Genomic DNA, 22,517 nt, shown 5'->3' with positions numbered 1-22,517 from the left:
TGGGAACATGAAGGAACCCTCCAGGTGAGGAAGGATTATAGACAATGACGTTGAGCCTGGAGAGGATCAAGAGCCCCAAGTCATGAAAGGGATGTTTGGGGTACTAACGCATATAATGAAGGCACTAAACTACAAAGAAGAAGAAGGAAAAAGAGAAGGAGTCATCTCTCACAGAATGGGGGTTGCCAGAAGTGGAGAGTAGAAGGTGGAGGAAATGGATGAAAGTGGTCAAAAGTTACTAACTTCCAGTTATAATATAAAGCATTTGGGGGGATGTAATGTACAACATGGTAACTATAGTTAACAATATTGTATATTTGGAGGTTGTTAAGAGGGATTTCCCTGGTGGTCCAGTGGTAAAGAATCCGCCTCACAATGCAGGGGATGCAGGTTCGATTCCTGGTCAGGGAACTAAGATCCCACATGCCGTGGGGCAACTAAGCCCGTGTGCTGCAACTACTGAGCTCGCGTGCCACAACTAGACCCCCTGGGTGGCAAACTACAGAGCCCACGCATTACAACCAGAGAAGAGAAAACCAGCAGGCCACAGCTAGAGAGGAGCCCACGCACCTCAACGGAGATCCCGTCTGCCACAACTAAGACCTGGCACAGCCTAAAATAAATAAATAAATAAATAATAAATCTTAAAAAAAAAAAAAGTTGTTAAGAGAGTAAATCTTAAAAGTTCGTATCATAAGAAAATAAATTGTAACTGTGAGGTGATGAATGTTAACTAAACTTATTGTGCTAGTTATTCTCCAGTATATACATATATCATATCATTATGTTGTACACCTTAAACTAACACAATGTTATATGCCAATTATATCTCAACAAAACTGGGGAAAAACATTTAAAGAACAAAGAATACCAATCCTGTATAAACAGTTATAGATCACAGAGGAGGGAGGAATGTTTCCCAACTCATTCTATGAGGCCAGCATCACTCTGATATCCAGTAGATATCCCTTACACCTGAGCAAGGAGGGTCCTTGCTCTGGACTCTTAAGCCTCAGGTAGCCCCATACTTTGAAGTGCACTCCTTAAGATTTCCTAAGTCCCCTCTGGTGCCTGGGATCAGCTGAGGCTAGCAATGACACCTTGGGCAGGGTGCCTTGAGCTTGGACTGGGACCCTCAGAAGTCCTGGCCCCATGTTCTTTCTTATCTGACCCTCTACCCTTCACCTGGGCTCAACCATATGCCCCTATTTGCTCAGGCATTCATACCTATAGGGTCAACCCAAGATCCCAGGGCAAGGTTCCAGTACCAGGAAGGAGGCCTGGCAAGCAGATTGCTCCCTCTGACTAGCACAATATTGCTTTTGAGGGATCATGAAAGGTTGGGCCTCCAGAATGGAGCTGATGTGCAGAGTGTGAGCGACTCTCACTTATGTCAGACACATAGCAAGTTTAGGTCTCTGGGCTACTAAGAGTTCACTGCCAACACTTGGGTTTGAGCCACATATTTGGACCCATGCCTTGAATCTCACCCCCTACATGCTGACTGCTGCGCTGCCCGTGAGCACAGCCCCTGAAGGCAGCAGGCGTCTTTTTCCTGTGGTGGCAAGAACGCCTCACCCTGTGCACTCCGCACTCTGGCATCTGGGTTGATCAGCCAAACCCTTCTGAAAGCTCTGTATGCCGTGTCAGGCAGTCCCCTGGAAGTGGCTGCACCTGTCTCCTCCGGGGGCTTTAAGATCATTGCTCAGCACACCCATTGCCTTTCCGATTGATTTCTCCCTCTCACCTCTGACTGGTGCGGTTGTGCTAACCCAGGATGGTTTTAATCATGCCAAATGATCAGGGGACATTCCTTGTACAAATGGGACTGCCCTTCCTGCTCTACCCACAGGCCCCCACGTCTTTTCCCAGCTCGTGGCAGTGTCTGGAAAGCAGCAGTGTGGTCAACATTGAGAAAGATCACATGCTAGAAAGGCACTGATTATAGTCTAAAGGCTTCTACATCCATGTTCTAAAATTCCGAACAGTACATTGACCATGACCAGAAAAAGAAATATCATTCACATTTCCCTGCACACCTGGGGTGAGACCTGCATTTGTGGTCACCATCAACAAAGCATAGTAACAACTTTACTGTGTCTCATTGGAAGCCAGTATTCATGGGTGGCAGATGGGTGATGTGACATCATGAGTAATGGTGTGATCAGCATTAAATCGAAGGTAGTAGAGAATTGCAGAGGTAATACTGCAAACAGTGCAAACAGCTTCCAGCTTTTGGAGCAATACTAGCATTGCTATGTCATCTCTAGTTGCGAGATCAGAAATAAGCCAAATGGAGTATTACTCAGCCATAAAAAGGAATGAAATTGAGTTGTTTGTAATGAGGTGGATGGACCTACAGTCTGTCATACAGAGTGAAGTAAGTCAGAAAGAGAAAAATAGGGCTTCCCTGGTGGCGCAGTGGTTGAGAATCTGCCTGCTAATGCAGGGGACACGGGTTCGAGCCCTGGTCTGGGAGGATCCCACATGCCGCGGAGCGGCTGGGCCCGTGAGCCACAACTACTGAGCCTGCGCGTCTGGAGCCTGTGACCCGCAACGGGAGGGGCCGTGATAGTGAGAGGCCCGCACACCGCGATGAACAGTGGCCCCCGCTTGCCACAACCAGAGAAAGCCCTCGCACGAAACGAAGACCCAACACAGCCAAAAATAAATAAATAAAGTGTCTATTAATTTTTTAAAAAAAAGAAAGAGAAAAACAAATACCGTATGCTAACGCACATACATGGAATCTAAAAAAATGGTACTGATGAACCTAGTGGCAGGGCAGGAATAAAGACACAGACGTAGAGAACGGACTTGAGGACACAGAGGGGGAAGGGGAAGCTGGGACGAAGTGAGAGAGTGGCATGGACATATATACACTACCAAGTGTAAAATGGATGGCTAGTGGGAAGCAACCGCATAGCACAGGGAGATCAGCTCGGTGCTTTGTGACGACCTTGAGGGGTGGGGTAGGGAGGGTGGGAGGGAGACGCAAGAGGGAGGACATATGGGGATATATGTATATGTAAAGCTGATTCACTTTGTTATAAAGCAGAAACGAACACACCATTGTAAAGCAATTATACTCCAGTAAAGATATTTAAAACATAAAAAAATAAAAATTGAACATGGAAACTCAAAAAAAAAAAAAAAAGAAAGAAAGAAGCCAGAAATGATGCATTTGATAATAAAGAACTGGAAGAAACAGTTCCTGGACCTAAACAGGAAGAGTTGGATGCTACAAAGAAACTTTATGTGCACCAATTAGACAATAAACAAATACTTGAACATCTCTTTTCTACTTATGCCTGACAGAGGCCCATGGATTTTGTAATACATTTTTAATCAAATTGTTTAGATAGACAAAGACGTTGCAAAAAAAAAAAAAAATTGCCTGGAGCCCCACACAGTCTAGGGGCCCTCCTGCTAATACCAAACCAAACACATCACACAGAAAAGGGACCTAGAGACCAGTATCCCTCAAGATCTCAAAGACAAAACTTCTTAACAGAACATTAGCAAGTTGAATCCAGCAATTTATTAAAAAAGATAATCCATCACTATTAAGTGGAGTTTATAAAAATCCACCAATGGCAGTCCAGTGGTTAAGACTCCACGCTTCCACTGCAGGGGGCCCAGGTTCCATCCCTGGTCGGGAAACTAAGATCCCATATGCCTCGAGGCGTGGCCAAAAAAAAAAAATCCATCAGTTCACTATGTTAGCTGAATAGAAGAGAAAAAGATATGACAATCTCAATAGATCCAGGGAAAAATATTGACAAAATTAAATATCCATTCATGAAAGCATCTGTGTCTGGTAGAAGGGTTTGGGCGGCAGATTCTCCTGAAATAGAGAGAGCCCTGGTCCTGGAGATGAACTGACTCATGATTGTGTACTTGCTATACCTCATTCCAGAACTGAGGCTCAGGGAAGACCAGGAACATTCTCAAGGTCAGCCGCAGAGCTGGGATCCAAATGTTTTCCTGTCTGTCTCTAGACCACATTTCTTTCCTCATACCACTGTGTCCTCTATAAAGAAGAGCTAATTTCATTGAGGGAAACTGCATTTAATACTGTTAGAAAAAAAAAGTAAGAAAAATTTCAAACACTATTTCTACTAACAGCGAAATAACATTTATTTTGTATATTGAGATGCTCATGAGGGCATTTTTGAGACATGAGTTCACTGCACAAAGATTGCTATTCCTTTTTTTTTTTTTCCTATATCTGTATCAGGAGCTAATACAGTTATGTGGGCAGCAGATTGGAGGCCCTTTTTAAGAAAAAGAATGCAACACAAAATTATACACTAAAAATTAGATACAAACATGAACACTTATTCACAACAAATCACTAATTTTACAAAGCTGACAAATACCACAAACAGAAAATCCAGAAAAGTAACAAATATTCTTGGTCATTAATTGTCCGTGTCACCTCTGTGCTATTTTTTCCTTGCCTTTTTTTGACTCATACTTGGTTTTTGTGATATGATTTTTCAATGGAGAAGCTAAAAAGGTAATTTACTTTTTTCCCTAACGTAGTCAAATGCGTTGCTTATTATCACATTAGGATTCATAAAACATGCACCTTCACATACAGATGTACTATCTGTACGGTTTTCATCACATGAACACAAAGATCCTTCTAAATTCTATTTCCACAATCCCCGTTAAAAAGGAAAACAAATGGCATGTTTATATTTAAATCCGTTGCATTACTGAGTATATTCCTGCAGGAGAGAATTCCAGACCAAGAGCCAGGCATCGGGATGTCTCCACCAGAGCAGCCTCTGAATTCTGTGGCCTTTCTCTCATCCTGCTCTATCTCACCAATGACTTGGCTCAATCTGGGAAGCAGGCTGCAAAGCCTCATTCTGGAATCTCACTTTCTCAATCCTCCTTGAACTCTCTCCCCTTCTCCAGCTTAGAGGTTCTTCATCTGCTCATGATAGGGACCAGTGATGCCCAATTGCATCTTCTTTCAAACCACTCCTATCTCATGTTTGCGCTCAGGACTTTGGCACATGGAGACCAAGAACTTGACATTCTTATTCGCAGCTTCCTATGTGCTTCCATCCTTGTTATCTGGGCCTGAGCAAAGAGTCCCAGAGATCAGGGGAAGAAATCCAATACATAAGAGTAGAAAACACCTGGGTTGTCATCCATGAGGTACCACCAGTGAGTACCAAATCCTAGTCAGGCTCATTTTCAGGCAAATCGCTCTTGACAGATGTCCCACGTTTTAGAGTTACTGGATTTTTGCAAATAATATTCCCTGAGTTAACCTCTTGCTACATAATCTAATTTTTAAGAAGAGCTATTTAGGGCACAGAGTGCTCTATTATGTTAATATCAATTAAGACTACGACTAAGAGAAAAGCCTGTTTCGGGCTTCCCTGGTGGCACAGTGGTTAAGAATCTGCCTACCAATGCAAGGGACACAGGTTCGGGCCCTGGCCCGGGAAGATCCCACATGCCTCGGAGCAACTAAGCCCGCGCGCCACAACTACTGAGCCTGAGCTCTAGAGCCCGCGAGCCACAACTACTGAGCCCACATGCCACAACTACTGAAGCCCACACGCCTAGAGCCCATGCTCCGCAACAAGAGAAGCCACGACAATGAGAAGCCTGCGCACCGCAATGAAGAATAGCCCCCACTTGCCGCAACTAGAGAAAGCCTGCACACAGCAACGAAGACCCAACGCAGCCAAAAAATTAATTAATTAATTAATTAATTAATTGTTCTTTTAAAAAAGCCATTTCCCTGCAGGAGGGCTTGAATGTAAAGCGTCTCTCCAATTCAGCTGTGTAGGGGATGTGAATGGGGAGCCCTGAAAACAGGGCAAAACTGTTCGCTTCCCTAAAAATAATTTTTTTACCTGCAATATACTGTTTCAAGCAGTCAAGGGGCAATTTTTCAATGCTCCACTCTAGGTAAAGACATATCTCCCCTTCTTGTATTCTCACCCAGGAAGAGAGCCTGTTTTACCTATTGTGTGCTTTCTTACACTTTATTTAGACATGAAATTGTAACAGCTTAAAAATAACCTGGGATATGTACATATTCCTCTGTATGTATCAAATATTTAAACATTTAAAACAACAACGCAGGAAAAATAATTTGGAGATGGCTGTGGCCCATTCCCTCTCTCCTTTCTCTGGCCTACCCCCCATCTCCACAGGGACCCTCCTCCTCCTTTTCCCAGATTTCTGGCCATTTGCTAGCAAGGCAGTTTTTTAACTCATTATTTTTGCCCATTTATCAGCCTTCAGCCCCCTTCTCTTTATTCCTGTCCACGCTGCCCCCCTACCCAACAATTTTCATTCTTTCTCCTTCCTTGAGACAGCAGGTTTCATAACCTCAACTGGGAGTGGTGGGCATACCCCACCGCTGGGAGGCATGGTCCCTTTTATCCAGAGGAATGACAGGCGAGGGGGCCACACAAGGGTGTGGACATGGGGACAGAGTGGGGCTGGGATTCTGCCAGGCCCCCTGCTAACCTGAACAGAGTGCTTTTGTGTCCCCCACTGCATGGGAATAGAAATGGAAAGTGTGGGTCCCAGGATGCTGGAAGTACTCATGTTAAATTGTTTGGGGATTGTTAGGTGATTAGCATATTGATTGTTGCCACAGACCCCAAACTCTGGATCTCCCCAAGACCCTTCAGCCTTCCCTCATTTCTGTGGCTGTCCCAGCCACAGCCCCTTCAGTTAGTGAAAAGGAAAAATTGTAATAGATAAGAAATGGCAGAAACGAACAGAAAAACAACATTCATGGCCTTTTGTGACAAATTCCCGAGTTTACCTTCCTAAGGCTGAAAGAAAACTATTCTGTCTGAAACAAAAAGGAAGTGAATGGGGAGCTCGAATAATGTAGTGCCTAGTCGCTCAAGCTGCAGAATCAGACAGGCATGGCTTTGATTCCCAGCTGGGCTGTTCCCTCCCTGAGGGACCACTTTATTCAGCCCTCCAAGCCTCAGCGTTCTCATCTAGAGAGTGGAGATGATAATCTGCCCTTCCTCACTGAGCTGTTGTACACATGCAGTGAGACAGTTATAATGGGCTTGACCTAGATTATAAGAAGGACTCAAGAGATGGAAGGCGGTCCTACTTTTCCAATGCAATGCAATGTAGAAACTAAAGGACTAATTAGAGAGGAAGGTATTTGCTGCCCTTTAGGAACCCACAGTCTAATAAAAGAAACAAAAACACAAAGAAAAAATAAATAACAGTATAATTCAGGAAAAGATCAGTGTTACAGACAATAGCCACTATAAGAGACAAGAGAAATTTGTGAACACTTGAGGAAGGGTTTCAAGATGCTACAAAGGGCACAGAACATTCGCTTAACTTTAAGAAATCAGAATTGTGTATGTACAGCCATTCCCATACTGTTTTTATTATCCTTAAAGTTCAGAGATAGTGGGAAATTACAAACGGTTTTGGAGGACAAAGTCTGTGACTACAACTGAAATTGGCCTGAATCTTAGCCTTCTGCCCTAATGGCTACGAGAATCCTATCAAAGGGAAAATCGGAATAAGCTCTGAATAAGATGATTGTGGAGACGGCCGTGAGGATGCTCCCCTCAGCCCCATGATCTTAGACAACTTGCAGGAATAGCTGAGCACTAACCGTATCTGCTCCTATCACCCGTCTCTTTTAGGTGGTCCTCAGTCTAATCATCAACAAGCCAAGGCCATTTTTTTGATCCCCCATACAGTCATGTCCTCAACTCTTATGTTGCTGCAAGGACCAATCAAGGCCCAAGGATGAAAAAATTATTTTTCCCTCAAACAAATATTTTATTATTAATAATTTTACATATTAATAAAAGTGAAATTAGATTAATAAAAAAGAGTAGCAAAAGCACAAACTTAGATGTGTAAGGAAGAAGCCAATTATATTGCATTGTAAAATGAGGCTCAAGATGCTCTAGGTCATAGATGTCAGCTTCCTTGAGCAATTAGAAGAGGCCCTTACGGGGCACTCAGTGGGCAAGGCCATTAGGAAATTCTGGAAAAATGAGGTTAATCGTACTCAGAGCATCTGGCAGGGGTCTAGTGTATACCAGATGCTGGGGCCATTCTGTTCTCTGTGCTTCTACCATGGCCAATCTGTAGCCCCTGGAGTAACCCAAAATGTAGGAAAGAGAATCCTCAGCTGATCCAGCAGCAGAGCATGGAAAGAAGAGAAAAAACTCATCAGCACATGGCTCAGACAAGCCAAATGCAAATTAGAATCTGGGCTGGTGCACTCTGGCATTGTCAGGTTAAACATACAGACAATGGACTAAGGTGTCACAGTGATGGCCACCTTAACCTGCTGGTCTCCTGAGTCACACTGGCTGCTGAGTACCCTTGCCCAGTGAACTGAGGGTCCCCCAGTCCTTCAGCACTGTATCTTCTATTTCTTCTATCATATCCCATGGTTCTTTTTTCTTGGTTTGCTCCCATTTTGTACTTGCCGTATCTTCTACTAGCTTCATAAGAAATGATAAGTGGAAATGTTTTGAGACCTTGTATGTCTGCAAGCAGAAATTTTATTTTATCTTCACACTTGAGTGAATAGCTTGAGTCAGCATAGAATTCTGGGTCAGAAAGAATTTTCCTTCAGAATTCTACCATCTTCTAGCTCTACTGTCGTTTAGCCTCAGCGTTGCTTTGAGAAGTCCCAAACCATTCTGACTCCTGATACTCTGTAAGTGTCTGAAGCATATCAGAGATTCTGTGTTTGTAGAATCTTCTTTTCATCCTCGGTATTCCTAAATTCTATGATGACGTGCCTTGGACTGCATCTTTTTCTTTTATAGTGCTCGGCAGGGATCCCTTTCAAATCCCTTTTAATCAAGAAACTGATGTTTTTCAGGCCTAGAAAATATTGTGAATTATTTACTGGTAATTTATTCCCTTCATTTTTCTCTGTTCTTCGTGTCTGGAAATGCTGTTATTCAGATGTTAGACAGTCTGGACTGGTTCTCTAATTCATCAGTCTTTCCTCTAATCATTTATCTCTTTGCCTTTTTGTTTGCTCTACTTTCTTCAGAATTTCCTTATTTTATCTTCCAACCCTTCAATTGAGCTTTTCAACTGCTAACGTGTTTTTAATTTCCAAAAGCTCTTTTTATGTTTCCTGAATGTTTCTATTTTATAGCATCCTATTTTTTTATTTTCTGGATGCAATCCCTTCTCTTATTTCTTGAGGCTATTGGTAGTGTTTTAAATATATTATTCCTTTCTATATAGTTTTTGTTGACTACATGCTGCATTTGCTGCTTTTTTATTTGGGTGTCTCTGTTTCATTTCAGAGCTTTCCCCAGAAGCAAGACAGTTTTTTGTTGTCCATTCATGTTTAAGAGAGAGATGTTAAAAAATCAATCTGTGTCCCTAAGAAGGTGGGAGGGGTTGTCAACCCACCGCTTCCCATTAGAGGATTTATCTGGACAGCTTGATGCTCTCCAATTTCACCATCTGTAGGTCCTTTTTCTTTGATTGATTAGATGCCCTGAGAAGACTCTTTCAAACTCTTGCCTGGAGATCTAACTGCCAGGGGTCTGGGAGTCAAATAAGGAAGACGAGTGGTGGAGGAGGAACGTCTCGGCATTCGGGATTGTTAGTTGTGTGCATGTGTGTACTGTACACAGATAAACTGTCTTAGTCAGCTCCATGGCCCTCTGCACAATTATCTTATTCAGGCTGCTATAACAAATGCCGTAGATAGGATGGCTTAAACCACAAACTTTTATTTTTTACAGTTCTGGAAGCTGGGAAGTCTAAGATCAAGGTGCTGACAGATCCAGTGTCTGGTGAGAGCCCTCTTCCTGGCTTGCAGAAGGCCATGTTCTCGTTGGATTTTCACATAGTGGAGAACACAGAGAGGATTCTCATGTCTCGTCTTAGAAGGGCACTAATCCCATTCAAAATAATCCCCAGGATAGATGGATGGATAGATAGATAGATAGGTAGATAGATAGATAGACAGGTACTCTACACACACACACATACACACACATAGAGACAGAGAAAGAGAACAAATCACATAATTACCTGACCTGAAGCCTGAGATTAAAAAACAGTCAAGTGTTTGGGTGAGAATGGGAGAAAAACTGTATTGAATTCTTTGTCTCTAATTGAACGGATTCATATATACAATTTATTATGACAATCAAAGAAATTTAGGTTTAAAGCCTTAAAAATCTTTTTTTACAAATATAATCATATTATATTCTATATATTTATTATATTCTAGACTAGGTATGAGCAGAGAAAATGCAATTCATATTGCAAAGATGCCATCAATGTGGCTGGTATAAAATATACATATCAAACTTTCTACTCTACAACAGAGATTTTTACCCTCTTTTTCGGGCCCACATACAACACTGAAAGAAATAGCTATGTATTAACCCACAAAAAAATTCAATAAATCCCTAAAACAAACAGCCTAGGGGCAAAAAAGAGTAGACACTTAATTGTCCAAATGAGCTGGAAGAATTCACAGATAAGATCACTGTTTTAAACTTACAAGTGTAAGCATAAATATACCAAGTAGAGATGTAAGCGGAGAACTTTCTAGACAAAGCGGATGAATGAACCAATTTTCTCAGGACCAGGCACATAAAGAGGGAGGGAGAGGGAGAAGGCGGGAAATGAGGAGGGAGGGTCTTTCCAGAGCTTCCACTCGCAGGAGTTTGGATTTCATCTTGTGGAAGATTTTGAGCAGGAGAATAGCAAGCAGATTTGCAGTTTTAAAAGACCGCCCTAGTTTCAGTGCGGAGGCTGAAAGCAGGAGACCTCTGCCCTGGGAAAGTAAGGTAGGGCATGGACATGAGAATGAGGGGTGAGTGGGAGAATGATGTACAACAATGCTGTAGAACTTTCTGCCATGATGGCAATGTTATATGTCTACACTATCTGTTATGGGAGACACTAGCCATATGTGGCCCTTGAGTACTTGAAATGTGTCTAGTGCAACTAAGGAATTGAATTTCTAATTTTCTTTCATTTTAATTAACTGAAATAGCCACGGGAGTTTATCGGAGAGTGTAGCTTTAGAAGTAGAACTGTATGTGCATGCATGCATGTGCATGTGTGCATTTAAAAAACATTTTTAAATACCTTTAGTGAGGTATAATCGGTAAAAAATAAATTGCGTATGTTTAAAGTGCACATTTCGATGTTTTGACATTTGCATCTACCTTGAAACCATGACCATAATAAGAAAGTGAGAACATCCACCACTCTGAAAGTTATATATAAAATTAATGCACCTGAAAAACAGATGCTGGATAAACATTAAAGGACACTGGATTGTATCAGCTGTTTCTTTTTCTGCTTCAAGGATAAAAATGCAGAAAAACAAAACTTTACACCTTTTTTGTTTTTTGGTTCTTTGGGGTTTTTTCCTTTCCAATTTCAACATTGTATAAAGAATCTTACAGCTAAGGTGAAAGTTTTAGAAAGGATGAAGAAGGTAAGAAATAGATTCAGACACAGAAAATGATTTGGGACCCAGAAAAGCAGGAGGTAGTCTCTGCACCAGGGTCTTCACTGTGCTTCAGGAAGAGCTCTCAACCAACACCAGCACATGCTGTGCATGAAATTTGGGCTATTTTCATTAAATTACCATTAGGCCTGCACTTGGAGAATTCTACTGTCCCTGCATATTTCACTTGAGATTAAGATTTTCTGAATAAACTGTTTCTTGTGGGCTTTTTTTCATTGTATAGATTTTACCACTTAAATATTTGAATGACATAGGATTTCTGTCAGGAACGCCGATGTGCTAATCCAGTGGGGTAAGCTATTTTCAACATTTCAGGGAAAAAGAGAGAAAACGGTTGAAAAAAAGTTAATGGGGGAGCATTTAAAATATACCAATCTTGGGAATTCCTTGGAGGTCCAGTGGTTAAGACGTCTCACTTCCACTGCAGGTTCAATCCCTGGTCAGGGAACTAAGATCCCACATGCAGCATGGCGCAGTCAAAAATATACATGTATATCTATCTTAAGACACGCTCCTCTACTGTCTTGGCTCTGAGGTTCACAGAGTGTGTCTGCGGGAGCCTGGGCCCCCACTCTGCCTGCGGCGGGACACTGTCATCTCCTGAAGTATTCTTAAAGCTAATTCTTAGGACTACCTGAAAAACTAGTCATGTTGACTTAGGAACTGTCCTTAGAGGCTGATATGGGCCTCTTCATTTAATGATAAAGATGAGAGAATTCCTTGCATTAAAAAATAGATTTGTGGGAATTCCCTGGTAGTCCAGTGGTTAGGACTCAGTGCTTTCACTGCGGTGGCCCGAGTTGAATCCCTGGTTCCGGAATTAATAACCCACAGGCTGTGCGGCAAGGCCATAAATAAATAAATAAATAGATATGTGACAAATCCAGGCACTCTACTTAACACTGGTCTTCCATTTTCCTTCACCTCATAAACACCCTCCAGCCCTGGATAGAGCAAGGGTGCTTCATGCATGCATGCATGCATCCATTGATTTATTTCATTCACTAAATATTTATTGAAAGTTCTCTATGTGCCAGGCACTTTTCTAAGAACCGGATGTACAACGGTGAACAACAACAACATATCCTACTCTCATCCTGGCTGACATGGGTAAGACAGAAAATTAAAAAGAACAGCAGTAGGGGCTTTCCTGGTGGCGCAGTGGTTAAGAATCCGCCTACCAATGCAGGGGACACGGGTTCAAGCCCTCATCCAGGAAGATCCCATATGCCACGGAACAACTAAGCCCGTGCGCCACAACTACTGAGCCTGCACTCTAGAGCCCGCGAGCCACAACTACTGAGCCCACATGCCACAACTACTGAAGCCTGCATGCCTAGAGCCTGTGCTCCACAACAAGAGAAGCCACCACCATGGACATATATACACTACCAAATGTAAAATAGATAGCTAGTGGGAAGCAGCTGCATAGCACAGGGAGATCAGCTCGGTGCTTTGTGACCACCTAGAGGGGTGGGATAGGGAGGGTGGGAGGGAGATGCAAGAGAGAGGAGATATGGGGATATATGTATATGTAAAGCTGATTCACTTTGTTATAAAGCAGAAACTAACCCACTATTGTAAAGCAATTATACTCCAATAAAGGTGTTAAAATAAATTAATTAATTTAATTAATTAAAAAAAAAAGAGAAGCCACCACAATGAGAAGCCTGCGTACCGCAGCGAAGAGTAGCCCCCACTCGCCGCATCTAGAGAAAAGCCCACATGCAGCAACAAAGACCCAACACAGCCAAAAATAAAATAAATAAATTTATAAATAAATAAATACAAATAAAAAGAACAGCAGTAAATATACAGTAGGGTGTGGCAGGCAGAATAATGCCCGTGTCCTAATCCCTGGAACTTTTGAATATGCTATGTCACATGGCAAAAGGGAATTAAGGTGGCTAATCAGTTGGGGAGAAATAGGGAGATTATCCTGGATTGTCTGGGTGGGCCCAGTGTAACCACAAGGATCCTTATTATAAGTGAAAGAGGGAGACAGGAGAGTCAGAGTCAAGAATGAGACAATGTCAAAGACTTGTCCGTCATTGCTGGCTTTGAAGATGGAAGGGGGCCATGAGCCAAGAAATTCAGGCAGCTCAGAAGCTGGAAAGGGCAAGGAAATGGATTCTTTCCTAGAACCTCTAAAAGGAATTCAGCCTTCCAACACATTTTAAATTTCTCATCTCCAGAAATGTGAGATCATAAATTTATTTTGTTTGAAGCCACTAAGCTTGTGCTAATTTGTTATAGCAGCAATAAGAAACTAATAGAGATGGGGTGCAAAGGTGGAAGCAGAGATAGTTTAATCACTGGGCACTTACCATGTGCCAAACACTGGGTTAGATGTTGATGATAAAAAAAGAAAAGATATGGTTCCTATCATTAAAAAGTACACAGTCTAAAAGAGACATATAAACAAGTAAATATAGAAGAGAGTAAACACTGCAATACAGATGTACATGTAAGCCTCATTTCTGCCACAAAGGGAGAAGCTGTCAGTCCCCTTCTTCTCTTTGGGAATTAGGAAAGTTTTTCATAAAGGCTCTAGATGAATGTTGAGGAAGAAAAAGAACTAGACATGCCCAGTGGTAAAACCAGCATATGTAAAGACAAAGAGATATGAAATAGGGTGGAATGGTCCAGCACTATAAACAGTTGGGAGATCATGAATATGGCGGAGCAGTGGGAAATGAATTGTGAGACACACAGATCATGAAGAGTTTTCCGTACTAAGAATTGTAGAGAGTGGGAAAATTGCAATAATTGCAGGAGATTAATTAGGGATTTGATCTATTTTAGAAAGATCATTCCAGTGGCAGTGTGGAGCATATATTGGATAAGGATGAAGGGCAGGATAGGAAAAATAAAGGCTTAAAAGAAGAGAGAAAATAAAGACGCAGACATAGAGAATGAACTTAAGGACACAGCGGGGGGAAGGGTAAGCTGGGACGAAGTGAGAGAGTGGCATGGACATATATACACTACCAGATGTAAAACAGATAACTAGTGGGAAGCAACCACATAGCACAGGGAGATCAGCTCGGTGCTTTATGACCACCTAGAGGGGTGGGATAGGGAGGGTGGGAGGGAGATGCAAGAGGGAGGAGATATGGGGATATATATATATGTATAACTGATTCACTTTGTTATAAAGCAGAAACTAACACACCATTGTAAAGCAATTATACTCCAATAAAGATGTTAAAAAAGTAATAATAAATAAATAAATAAATAAAATACCATTTAAAAAAAAAAAAAAAGAAGAGAGAAAGATACCAGAGTGGTAGACTCAATAGGACTTGATGACTGATTGGATGTGGGTCTTGAAGGAGAGGGGATAATCTAACATTACTCTAGGATTTTGGTTTGGCTATATGTCAGTTAGGATTAGGCTTGGCTGTGAGTAATAAAGACAAAAATAGCAAAGTCTAGAGAAAATTGATGCTTAATTTCTTTTGTTGTTTTTTTGGTGTTTTTTAAAAAATTTATTTTATTCCTTTTAATTTTGGTTTCGTTGCTGTGCACGGGCTTTTCTCTAGTTGAGGAGAGTGGGGGCTACTCTTTGTTGAGGTGCATGGGCCTCTCACCGCGGTGGCTTCTCTTGTTGCGGAGCACGGGCTCTAGGCGCACAGGCTCAGTAGTTGTGGCTCGTGGGCTCTAGAGCACAGGCTTGGTAGTTGTGGCGTGAGGGCTTAGTTGCTCCATGGCATGTGGGATCTTCCCAGACTAGGGCTTGAATCCGTGTCCCCTGCATTGGCAGGTGGATTCTTAACCACTGTGCCACCAGGGAAGCCCGATGCTTAATTTCTTGTGTGTAAGTCCAGAAGTCATCAATGTAGGATTAGAACAGCTCAGCTCCTTGAAGCCCTCAGAGATCCAGGATCCTTCTTGCATGAAATTCAGTATTTCTAAGGTGTAACCTCAGTCTTGTGGTCCAAAATGGCAGCTCAAGCGCCAGTCATCACATTCACTTTCCAGGTAGCAGGATGGAGGAAGGAACAAAGAAAATAAAGGCAAAGGAAAGATGCTAGCAATATTTTAAAGGTTTCCAAAAGCTGCCATGTAACACATCAATTTGCATTTTCCTTTGGCCAAAACTTAGGTACAGTGAGATTAGGAAAGTAGCCTTTATTCTGAACGGCCATTAGTCCAGATAGAAATATGGGATTGTAGTACTATGGAAGGAGGGGAGAATTGATAATGGGAGACAACAGCAGCTCTGCCCCAGCCGACACTGGATGATGCTATCACTGAACCAGATAGAGAGTAAAGAAGGAAGAAGTGGAAACAAAGAGAAAGAACTTGGTCTGTGTCATGCTGAGTTTCGGGGGTTTGGAGGCTATAAAAATGGAGCTGTCCAGTGGTTGTTGAAAAAGTGGGTCTGAAGAACAGGAGCAAGTAATATCCTAGAGGCGAATACTTGGAAATCATTGTGATTTAAGAGTAAAGGTGAGTTCATTCGAATAGAATCTAGAGAATGTCAAAAGAAAAAGATCAAGAAGGCCCTTGGCCGTGTCATTATTTACAGGAAACAGAGGAAAAAAGGAGTCAGCAAAGGCACATAGAGAGAGGACCATAAGAAAGTAGTATCTCAAAAAAAAAAAAAAAGAAAGTAGTATCTCGGTAGCCACAGGAAGAGCGAGTTTCAAAAGTGTGAAAATAGCAGTGTGAAATCTTAGAAAGGATGATGAAAGGAAGATCAGTTGGAGAAGGAACCATACAAATTAGTAATTAGGAAGTCATCATAAAGACGGACAAGATGATTTCAGAGGTGTGATGAAGGGAGAAGCTAGACTGAAGAGAGTTAAGAGGTAGATTTTTAAAAAATAAGTGTAACGGACTTCCCTGGTGGCGCAGTGGTTGAGAATCTGCCTGCCAATGCAGGGGACACGGGTTCGAGCCCTGGTCTGGGAAGATCCCACATGCCACGGAGCAACTAGGCCCGTGAGCCACAACTACTGAGCCTGCGCCTCTGGAGCCTGTGCTCCGCAACAAGAGAGGCCGCGATAGTGAGGCCCGTGCACCGCGATGAAGAGTGGCCCCCACTTGCCTCAACTAGAGAAAGCCCTTGCACAGAAACGAAGACCAAACACAGCCAAAAATAAAAATAAATTAATTAATTAAAAATAAAATAAGTGTAACAACTATAGACATCTTTTAAAGATGAAAAGTTTAACAAAACAGAAACACAGGGTGATAAAAGAAATTTTACATGGCCATATGTAGAAGATGATTTTATTTAACCTGAATTTCCTTTTGAATGAAGTAAAGGTGAATCAAGGGAAAAGATAGGCAAATGGCCATTCTGTACCCACAGGTCTACAGCTACGGCAAACTAGACCCCTGTTTACCCACAGGCACTGAACGCTGGGGCGATATTCAAAGAGCTCATTTTGGTCTCTAATTTCATTTTATACTTCTCTCTAATCATATCTCCCTCTACATCACCAACTCCCACTCCCTCACTGGTCTCCCCCACATTCACATCCTGTCCTTCTCTCTCTCCTTGCCTCTCCTCTCCAGGGCTAGATATCGAGTTCACTCACTCACAGAGAACACTATTTTGTTTTTTTTAAATAAAAAAAATCTATTTCCCCAGGATAACAGTCAGAAAAAATTATAACAGTTGTAATCATAATTGGACTCTTAGTGTTAAAAGAAGAGAGGCTGACTTAGCCACCATAAGAAATTAGAAAACCCATCAGGACATGGGACTTTCGGAGTCAAAACCAGGGAAGTCCAGGAAAACTCGGACAAGTTGGTCACCCCCAATGGCAAGCTGTCACGATCTGAGGTCACGGGAGGAAGCTGTTACTCTCCATTTCTCTCTCATGGCGATTCTGCCTCTTCAGAAGTCCTCCCTATTTTCTTCTTGCTAGGAATAAACCAGTCTTCCATGATCCACATCCTAGGAGGAGCTAATCTGAATGACTTAGCTAATAACCTTTGCCCGACCCCTCTCCACCCACCACACATACACATACAGGGTTCTCAGCCAGCCTAGGAGTGGGCTGACCTTGGGTCAGATGACAACCCCATCCAATCTGCGAGCATCTCTTTATAAAGTTAGTTGGCTAATTTCCTAAGCCCTTAACTTTCTTTTGTAAGACAATTTCAGAGCAAAATGGAGCTGGGTGTGGTAGGTACCACGTCATAGATATTGTTTGCTAACCTAAGACAGTGTATTAGTCTGCTAGGGCTGCCATAACCACCTTCTGGTTTTTTCCTGTGTGCTCACATTCCTGGTATTTCTCTCTCTCTCTTATACTAAGGACACCAGTCATATTGGATTAGGGTCACCCTTACAATCTCATTTACCTTTATTACCTCTTTTAAGGCCCTATGTCCAAATACAGTCACATTAGGGGATAGAGCTTTAAATTATGAATCTGAGGAGGACATAATTCAGTCCATAACAGTCAACATTAATCCCTGTTTGGGGGAAGAGCTGCTCCCTCACTCTCACCCTGTGGTCCTGGCAGGGTCTGTCTATCACCTGCCCTGGCCATAAGAGTGGGCATGTGACCAAGGCAGGGCCTATGATAGTACTCCATCACTCTGACTCTAGTAATTAGTTCACAGATGAACAGCTAAGCCAAGTTCAGCCATTAGAGTTCCCCTCTCCAGGTTTTAACTTTTTAAAAACAGGATCTTCCCTTTTATTTTATACAACTGGAAGGATATGAATCTGGAACAGCCATATTTTTAGCCACATGTTTTTACTACATGTTGAAAGCCTGTATGTCGGAGGAGAGAATTAAACTGATGTAGAAAGGAAATGGAGAAAATAATGTGGGAAGGAGAGGGTACACGATGTTACCTAGCCCCTGATTCTAGACCTGTTGCTGCAGGAGCTAATCTGACTCCTGGTTTACACAGTTCTTCCTCTCTGAGAGCTACCCTGGGTCTTTACAATAATTTCCCCTTTTTGGTTAGGTTAAGTTCAGGAGTTATTTCTCTGACTTAACTGAATATACATGAGGGCTAATGTGGTCCCCCAATTCCCACCAACCCCTGCAAGGTACACTCAGGTGGGAATAAATATAATAAACATGTAGGTCTGGGCAGCTAGGCATCCAAAACAAATACAGGTGGCTTCACTGTGGTCAGGAACTCCAGGCAAATGAGCACACAGTACCCAGCAACTGCTTTGGAGGAATGAAGGCAACACCCTCTGGAGGTCAAAGGTTCAGATGTTCAGGAAGATAGAGAAGTTTGGGATACAGAAGTTTGAAAAGATACAGAAGTATACAAAGATACAGACAGACGTTTGGGAAGAATTGTGAACATGGAGAAAAAAAGACCAATATAGAGTTCTACTTGAATTAAGAAAATTAAAGTGAATTGCTTAAGAACAATTGAATGAATTGCCTTACCACATAAAATAAATCACTGGGGCTTTAGGAATTGCTTTGGGGAAATACAGATGGTCAAGATGATTCGATGTCACTGACTGTAATAACAAACTGTTTGGCAATGGTAATTGCCATCAAACATTAACAGTTGATGTCACTTAAGTACTTTTGGACACCTATTAGGGACTCAGAGAGAAGAACACAAAAGAAACAGGAGGCTCTGACCTCAAATGTTGAAGTGTTATATAGAAGACAAGGCTTGACACGCCTGAAACACAAGAGTTTAAGAGAAAATAAAGGCTAGAATATATGGTATTTTACCTCAAGATTTCAGTATCACAGAAGCAACTGAAGGCTTTTGCATCTCTACTTGTGACTTTAGAGGATTCCGTTTCCTAAATTGGACCAGCCTAGAAGGGAAAATATAAAACCCTGAGTATTACCAACACCACTTTTTTGCCCAGTGAAACTCAATACATCCAAACCAGAAACATAGAGAATAAAGTTAATTTAGGTCAATTGGTAAAAGCACTAGAGGGCTTTAAATATCATCTGTAACCCCCAAGGCACTCTAACATAAAGTTGAATACAAAGAGAATGTCCCAGAATGTTGAATTACCTTTTACCCACACAGTGTGGACTTGAGATCACGTGGATAAAAATGACAGCAAATAGAATGGGAGAATAAAATATTAAAATATTACAATTTTGTGCTTTATTAAAAAATGTTAGAAGAGAGATGTTTGCTTTAAATTTCATAAATAGTACTTCCTTAAGCTTTTAATTGTTCATATAATACTTAGAACCTAAAGGTGAAAATAAAATTAGGATAACATAAATAATTCGTTAACAAAGTAAACACAACCACAATTGAATGTCTGAATGAACAAAGGTTACATTAAATGATTCCAGGGGCTATTTTTATTATTCACATGTCTTTAGAGAAGGAGGAAACTGTTTAATCATGCAATTGCTCAGATTTTCCTGCAAAGCAAATTTCAATTCTCTGCATCTTTATACAATTGCGATTTTTTAAAAGATAGAGCTTTATCAGAAAAAAAAAAAAAAAAAAAGCAGTCCTAATACAATCCAGAAATATTTTCCAGGTCAAAGCTTACTTTCACATACATGGAGTGAAAAAATTTAACTTAATTGAAATGCATCAAAGCATGCTCATTATTTTATACACCCATGCACATTTTGGATGTTTCATATTACTTTTCCTGGGCATCCAGGTGGGTTCTAAGGAAAACTCTACTGGATTACATTTCATCTACACAGCTAAAAGAAGGAGAATTGCATTCTCCTAACTTGGTGGTGGTTTTTTACTCAAATTTGAGATTAAAGAGGTTTAAGTTCTTGCAATCACAGCTCTTTAGACCACATCAATGAGTCTTCACGGACTTACCTTCACTAGAAATTGTACAACTGAAGAGATGAGAGAACAATGATATCCTCTTTAATTAGAGCTTTTGTGGATCCATTCTGTGGATGTTATAGACATCCTTCAACTTGATTCTGACACATTTAAGGCAATTGAGGAAACAAAGGTGAACGGATCCCCTAACAACTTTAGCTATGTCTCTCGTTAATTACTATTTTCAAGGGGCCATAGAACTTCCTGTGGTTAATGGTTGACACCATCTGGTGGCCTGCAGGACAAGTGGCAAACATAGACTATTAGGGCTCAAGGAGTCTTGAGAGGCCACTTACATCCATCTCTCTGCCTTTAGGCAGAAGTGGGGAAATATGAGATGCTATCAAATTTTTGAAGACTTTCAAGAAAGTAGATTCTAAGACATAAAAACAGTAACTCCAAAAAAACTTCAGTGTCTAGCAACCCGCATCATCAACTCTCACTGTCATTGTCAAGATATTTTAAATCTGTGAGCCTGGAAAATAGATGCATGACACAACAACTAATCTCTGGATGTCAACACGCTTGCCAATTGTGTGACTCCCCAGAAAATACACACAACTCATATCTGCACTGTAAAAAAAGAAGTGCTCAGAGCCCTCATCATTTCTAAAGGGGTTCTAAGCCAGAATGACTTCCATTCTCTTGAGAATAAAATATTGATTTCAGGAGAGTGAAACCACCTGTCCCATTTCTATTTACCAGGACTAGTCAAGATTTGAGATTTTCAAATTTTATTGTTCTCTTTGTTTCTTCTCTTTGAAATTTGTTTTTACATTGGAAACATCAATGTGAACATGTGCTTTAAGGAATTGAAAAGAAACACACCCTTTAAATGCTAAGTGTGTCTATAATTATCTAGCACCTGCTCAAATAAAGGCAAGAATTGCTCCAAACAAAGAGTGTTGCTTATTTTTGTTGATCATAGGATCCTGGAGAAGAAGGTGGGATTTTGGAGAGGAGAGGAAATAAAGCCCTGAGAGTATGACAAGGAGAAACTAGGTTAAACTATGGTAGTTGCAAATCAAAACTATCACAAGCCAATGACTGTATTCTTTTTCTTTGATCATACCAAATCTCAATTCATATCACAAATTATATCACGCTGTGGAGTTCGTTGCTCTATCAATCCCAGTTCACACCTGAGAGCCCTGGGTGACATCATGTTCTTAACCAGATGTGCCTTGAAGAATAAATTGAGGAAACAGAACGTAAGATGGTTACAGACCTACAAGTCAGGATATAAAAAGATCTGTGGCTATTCCAAAGCAGATGTTTACGGTGAAAAAAAGCTGCCCAAGAATTTCCATGGAAAGAATAGCAGAAAGAAAAGAAGTAGAAGGAGAAGTGGAAACATTATAAGAAGACATAAAAAGAAGAATGGAAATAAAAGCAAAGGGAGAAGATGGCAGCATCAATTTGTGTGCAGTGAGATAGAAATGTGACTTCCAGGGAAGACGAATGCACATGTGTCTATATGTAGGTGCGTGTGTGTGCGCACATGTGCAGAGTATGAGGAAAAGAGCTTGGACTCTGAAATCTGGATTCAAAACACCTGTATTTTGAACCCAGATTTAGCCTTCTCTGGTGACATGACCATAGGTACATGTGTTAGTTTGCTAGGGCTACCAAAATAAAGCACCACAGACTGGGTAGCTAAACCAACAGAAATTTATTTTCTCACACCTCTGGAGGCTAGAAGTCCAAGATCAAAGCGTTATCAGAGTTGGTTTCTTTCAAGGCCTTGTAGATGACCATTATTCTTCTCCCTGTGTCTTCACATGGTTTTCCCTCTGCACCTGTTTGTGTCCTAATTTCCTTTTATAAGGACACCAGTCATATTGGACTAGAACCTACCCTAATGACTTCATCTTCATTTAATTACCTCATTAAAGGCCTGATCTCCAAGTACAGTCACATTGTGAGGTACTGAGTGTTAGGACTTCAACATAACGTTATGTAACCTTTTTAAGGTCTTTTTAAAAAAAAAAAAAAAAGGATTATAATAAGAAGTAACTCAAAATGCTATTGTAATGACTAAATGAAGTAATACATTTTAAAAGTCAAATGTTCAACAGCAGTAAAATGGCTAATTACATAATGTTCAAACAACTGAATATTATGCAAAAAAATTAGGAAAAAATTTTAATCACATAAGAGAATACCTCTTATATTAAGTACTTAAAACTCACAATTCTTCTTAATATGTGTGTGAACATATTTAAATATA

At 41.1% G+C, this 22,517-nt stretch overlaps 1 protein-coding gene across 2 annotated transcripts in view; it reads right to left on the bottom strand.

The window, feature by feature from the left end:
* The window catches only part of ADAT2 (adenosine deaminase tRNA specific 2), a 113,908-nt gene that overhangs the window by 10,015 nt on the left and 81,376 nt on the right, over positions 1-22,517 (bottom strand). The window contains exon 7 of one of the 2 annotated variants that reach the window (XR_009005198.1): positions 19,192-19,280. The exons of the other annotated variant lie outside the window; for it this stretch is intronic. The gene's annotated coding sequence lies outside the window, so the exon portion shown is untranslated. The remainder of the gene's footprint in view (positions 1-19,191; positions 19,281-22,517) is intronic. 2 annotated transcript variants of the gene reach the window in all.

The sequence above is a fragment of the Balaenoptera acutorostrata genome, chromosome 14 (genome assembly GCF_949987535.1).
Source record: "Balaenoptera acutorostrata chromosome 14, mBalAcu1.1, whole genome shotgun sequence".
NCBI classification, from domain to species: domain Eukaryota; kingdom Metazoa; phylum Chordata; class Mammalia; order Artiodactyla; family Balaenopteridae; genus Balaenoptera; species Balaenoptera acutorostrata.
Note: the sequence above shows the minus strand (reverse complement) of the source record. Positions and strands in the feature narration are given on the sequence as shown.